This window comes from Aristolochia californica, unplaced genomic scaffold, assembly GCF_029961685.1.
Source record: "Aristolochia californica isolate CCGP_79_NKW_82.1479 unplaced genomic scaffold, dmAriCali1.0.hap1 SCAF_14, whole genome shotgun sequence".
Classification (NCBI taxonomy): Eukaryota; Viridiplantae; Streptophyta; class Magnoliopsida; order Piperales; family Aristolochiaceae; genus Aristolochia; species Aristolochia californica.
The window spans coordinates 24,291,730-24,297,971 of NW_027181815.1; positions in this window are offsets into that span (position 1 = coordinate 24,291,730).

Consider the following 6,242-nt stretch of genomic DNA (forward strand, 5'->3'; position numbering starts at 1 on the left):
TGTCAAGCTGCAATTTATAACTTCAGCTTGCAATGAAAAGGATTCTAGATCTTCATTTTCCTTTTGCTAAAAAAAAATTCTTCACAAATGCAGCTATGCATAGATGCAAAAACTTCATCTTTTGTAATCCCCCTTTCTTGAATATTTTGGTCACTTACCACAACATGTGGAATTACATACCTCTTTCATGTATTTCTTCTTCTACTTCTCTACCTCAAGTTATAAGATATCGATGTAATTCCAGCTAGAGACAAAAATATTATTGTATTTATTGTCTCCTCCATCAAAGTGTCCCCAAGATAAGAACTCAATCAGACACATACTCTCAAAAAATAAGATGGTTGATGTATGTATAAAAGGTTCAAAACCAACCTCATAGGATTTCAAATAGAAGTAGAGGTAATAATCACTAAAAAGGATAACGTTTGTCACTCAAAGGACAATGATAAAAACCCACTTAAGGGTACTCATAAAAAAGTAACAATGGACTAAAAAAAACCACATGTATATAAAAAGAGACACCAACCAAAGCAACCCACAAGAGGTTGGCCGAAAGGGGTATGCCAGAGTACAAAAAGGATGGTATGAGAAGGTTACCTATAGAAAGGGGTATGTGGGGAATATAATGAGGGAAACATAACTATCTCAATAATAAGAAGGAGATTGTAATGATAGGAAAACAACTTGTTGGAAGATGGGCTCCTGCCCACACGACCAAGGAAGGTCCACATATCTAAGAGTATTATAAAATTGGCCACACGACAAAGAAAGGCTCACAAGATGGGCCCAAGTCCATAAGAAGTAGGACCCACCTGATTACCACAAACTGACATCCTTATCACATAAGTTGAAAGATCAAGAAGGACTCACAAACGTCCTAGAAGAGTTCTAATTTGAGTTATGTTTTTCTTTTATCTATATTAAGTTATTTAATTATGCTAGGATTTATCTTTAAGTGTTAGAGTTTGGGTGTAATTGGGACAAGAGTAGTTTTATTGTAATTGGACTCTACTACCTTCCTCTATTATAAATAGAAGTTCTTGCACTCTAATTATAATGAGAAGTTAATGAAATCTATGAAGAATTTCTCTTTTCCATAAATTCAACATGGTATCAGAGCAGGTTCTGTGAGTTGACTTGGTCAACCCACAGAGATAATGAGATCCTTTTCTCTAAACTCTAAACCCGAAGTCTAGGTTCAAAGTTATTTTTTTTAGTCCCTACACCTGTAGTTTTCTTTGTGGTTTTTAACTCTATACTGAGATTTTAATATTGCAAATTATATATTTACGGAAAGATATTTGAGTCTAATTTCCAAGGAAATATGAATTTTTCCAATCTGAGTTATCTAAAATATCTGCTTTTCAACAGGTAAAGGATCAAGTATATTGGGATATTTAAGTTCATTGCAATTGGAGATGTGTATAAGTATGATGTTATTGTAGGTGTCAGAATGTTGCAATAATGAACATGGTAAAAAAATTCAACATTCAAAAGAGGTTTATTCGTGCCCTATATCTTGCAAGTTAGATATTGGGGCATGACAGGTTGGTCAGAGCAAAATATTTAACCTAGAGTCATTGGGGCCTTTTAAATCTTTTGAATAGATAACAAAATTGGCTTATAAACTAACCCTACCACCAACTTGGCTGACATTCATAATGTATTCCATGTCTCCTTGCTCAGAAAATCTGACTCACATGCAAATCATATTCTCTACCATAAGCTAATCAAATTGGCATGACCCATCCAGGTATTAGACCAAAAAAAATTTAATGTCTAAAGTAACTGCATTAGTTAAATTTCCTTAGCAAAACTATATTGACCATAGATTGACTCCCCTATTATTTTTTATGAGAACAAAACTTAATAGAGTTAACAATTTTTAAAACTAAGTATTTCAGATACTTCACCTTCAAAAGTCAATGCATCTCAAGGTCTAAAGCTTCAAAACAAACAAGCTCATTCGAGACCTCAAGCAACATATAAGGACGTCTCTTGAAGAAGAACCTACAAGGAAGAAGACAACGAGAAGAGTAGAGTGTAAGTATAAAAGTTATATGTCAAAACTCCATCACAAATGTAAGAGAGATTTCCTAACTTCCTTCTTTAAGTACAATGGTGTATATGGAGCTTTAGGACATACATTCCATATAAACATGTTTAGGAACATGATAAGCCTCCCTTAGAACATATTAGAGCACTTAGAAAAAATCATTCTCATGCTTTAAAAGTCAACTTAGTTGAACGGACATTAGAATGATAGATCAACCTCTACCAATGATCGATCATCTAGGAATGTGCAAGCCAAAATTATAAAGCATGATTAATCAACCATAATAGATTGACTAATCATCAAGAATATGATCATAACATGTTATAACGCTTGATCAATCATCTCATTTAGATAGATGAATCAATAATGTCCAGACATGTAAAATTCACAAGAAATAATTGATCATCCCACACAATTGATAGATCAGACTGAATCTTGTCAGTCAGGGACATAAAGCATGATCGATCATAAAACATTCACTCATCTATCATACTTGCATTGCACAACAGAGGGAATTCTGATTGTTTGATCATCTCCCTGGAAATAATCAATCAACTTAACTTTTCAGGACCAATATTAACATTTTGATCGTTTACTCCATCGATCAATAAATCACATCTTGACAAAAAAAGAGTCATTATATCGATCAATCAATCAACAGTCTAATTTTTTAAAACGGGAAAAAAAAGGTTAGTTTGGTTTGGAGAAGTTATAAATGCCCCGCCAAACCATGCATAGAGAAGTTAATGATCATTTTGTTTCCCATGTGACTTCTCAAAAGGAGGGTGAATTGAAAATATCAAATGAAAACTAAGCACTGCGTGTAATTAAAAATCATGCATAAAAGCAATTTCAATGTAAATCCAAAACATGCACACACCATAGGAGACAAATGAATTTTCGTTATTGATGTTCCCCTATTGGTATTCATCACCCAAGAACACTTACTTGGAAAATTCACTATTTAAAGCTCTAATAGCTGGAACTACACAAAGAGATTTAGGCTCCCTTTACGCTACGTGTAGCTCAATTAGAGCTTTTTACAATACCAATCTCCCCAAGAGATTGCTACTAGATTCTAGCTCTAGTTGGGCCTATCTATCTAGATTCTATAGGTTTGAGATGAACCTTTCAAAATTTTAAACAAAAAGAAAGGAAAAATATACACCTGTACTTGGACAGATCCTTTTCCTTGAGAAATCCAAGCTTCCTCTTCTTTAGCAGCACAATATGGAGTGATTGTAGGAGCTAGACTAATATGAATGCAAAGATAGGATGGAAAGAGTTGTGGATTTCAATGGGTAAAGCTCACTCTTTCACTCTAAAGCACTTTTTGAGAGATTTTCAAGATTGAGAGTAAAAGCTTGAAATATTCTACAATAAATGCTCGTTAACTTCTCCATACATGGTTTTGTGGATTTTTATAACTTCCCCAACTCGAAATAGCCATTTTTCCCATTTGCAAAAGTCAGTACTTTGATTGATCGATCATTGTAAAGTGATTGATAGATCAATAGATCATAACAGCTCTTTTTCTGTTAGATAGTGACTTATTGATTGATGCAATGATCAATCAATATGTTTTCGCTGGTCCAAAAAGGTTAAGTTGATCGATCATTGCCAGGGGATGATTGACCAATAAGTACTCCCTTTGGTTGTGCAATACAAGTATTATCGATTAATGCATTTCCTATGATCAACCATGTTTTATGTCTCTGATTAGCAAGATTTTGTCTCATCAATCAATCAGGTGGGATAATTAATCGTTCCATGTACAATTTGCTTGTCTGGATAGAATTGACCGATCAATCCAAATGGGATGATCGATCATGCTTTATAGCATGAAAGGTCCATGTTTTGGATGATCAATCAAAAGACTTTGGTTGATCGATCATGCTTTATATTTTTGGCCTGCACACTTCTATATGGTCAATCATTGGCAGAGGTTGATCAATCATTCCAATGGCAATTAACCTATGTTGACTTTTAAAGCATGGGAATATTTTTATTTAAGTGCTTTTTTGGAAGACATCTCAAAGTGGCATCTAAGTAAATACCTCTCCCACGTCAAATAGGTAACTAAAAGGTCTTTCATAAGGATGACACAAAGGTGTAAATAAAGAAAATGATGTATGTCTATTTATGTCTTTTTTTACAAAACTTGTAGTCATAAGGGCATTGAAGTCATTGTAAACCCCCTTACACAATTTATACATAGAGTCTCAAGGCAGGGTGTAGATTATTAAGTTTTTCCTCTTCTCTCTCAAATTCGTCCCTAGAATTTCTTATCTCCCAAGCTCTCTCTCTCTCCATCTCTCTAGTTGAGTTCTCTCTTCTCCTTTCTTCTTCTCCTATTTCACTACCTTGGTTGAGGACCTTGTCAGGGGATTCTAAATTCAACAAAAACCTTAATACATAAGTAAAGAAAGGAACCTAAGTTATTACATAATTACTTCCCATGCTACTCACTCACTTAATTAAATATAATGCCAAATAGTACCTATCAGGAGACTTTCAATCCTTTTGTACGGATAATGGCCTAATCCATAAAAAAATTGGCATCTCCTTAAGGTAGACTACGGCCTACTCTACTCAATGAATGTGGCCTATTTTTACTGGCCTCATGCTATTCTTTAAGCCTAATTCCTTATTAATAATCCAACATCTTCAATACTTAGTCATAAGACCCTATATTCATTGTTATTTCTAGATGAGGACCCTTTCTCCCTTTCTTTGAAGGTCTTTGGTTACACATGTTTCGTTCATGTCACATACCCACAAAAGAGTAAGTTGGACCCAAGGATATGTTTTCTATAATCTTTCTCTTCGAAAGTTAATTGTCTCCAAGGAGGTTACATTTTTTTAGGATACATCCTTTTATTCTTTAAAGGATACTCTTGGTCTTTCATTTGTTCAGGCAGCTCCAAAGCCTGTTGTGCCTCTTGATGTGGATCTCTCTATTTAGCCCCCTAAAGCATCGGCCAATACCACACCATTGGACTTTATGAATCCCTCTGAGGTAAGTCCATCTTCCCATATTTTATTTTGTCCATATTTTGGATACTAGGCCCATAGCTCTTTGGAAGGAACCTAGGACTTGTACTAGGCCCTCAACTTCTCATCCTATATCTAATTTTGTTTCTCACTATCTGTTTATTTTTAGGACTCCATGTATTTAGCTCATGGAGAAAAGGAGAGATGACATATTGGGAGAAAAAAGGAGGAAGAAAGAGGTTATGGACTCATGTCCTAACCATTTCCTTGAAGCTCAATTTATAAATTAATAATCCTAAAATATTATAATTATGACCCTGAAACTTAAACTAATTACATCAGTTCCATCTTCATGAGATGACTCTATATTCACCATCATGTCATCACTTGTGAGCTTGCGGGCCTTTATCCTTGATCTATAGACCTTGAGCCCATCTTCCACCTCTCTTGGATATGTGGGTCTTCCTTGGAATGTGGGTTTGAACCCATCTTCCAACACACTTGGACGTGTGGGCTTGGACCCATCTTCCAACACTCAAGCTGGGGGTGAGAGAACATCATGAATGACCCACTTGCGCCAAATGGTGTATAGGATCTTCCCATATACAATGGTAGTCTACCATATCTTTCCACACTCCCCCTCAGGCAGGTGGCCTCTAAGAGACCTAGTTGGCATAATATAAGAGAGAGTAAAATAACTCCTAGTCGTAAGTCATCGCTCCATACTCCAATCAAATGGTCATAGTCAAAAATACTTTCAACTCAATTACACAGGTGGAAAGTAGCCCTACAAGGGGGCACAGAGTCTACCCATTTTCTCAGGGTATCTAAAAAAAAAACACCTTGGGTGAATAATAGAGTTGACTCACACTGGATGTTGGGCATACTCATATCCTTTGTAGGTAGTGGGTCTGTATGCATTACTCAGAAGTGTAGTAATAAACTCCTCAATCACGGTGTCCCTCCACAGGGCAACGACTATCAAATAGTAGGAGTAAAAATACCAAATAAGTAGGTACAAGGTAATCACTGGAAGAAAATATTCTGGGGCCACCATATGCTTTCTTCTTCATCAGAATAGCCAATGCTGACAATAGTCAACAATTGAGAAGTCCTTCAATAATAAAGTCTCAGTCAGAGAGACGTAATAACAACAGTTGAAATGGGCCTATGTTGGAAGGTAGGACCAAGC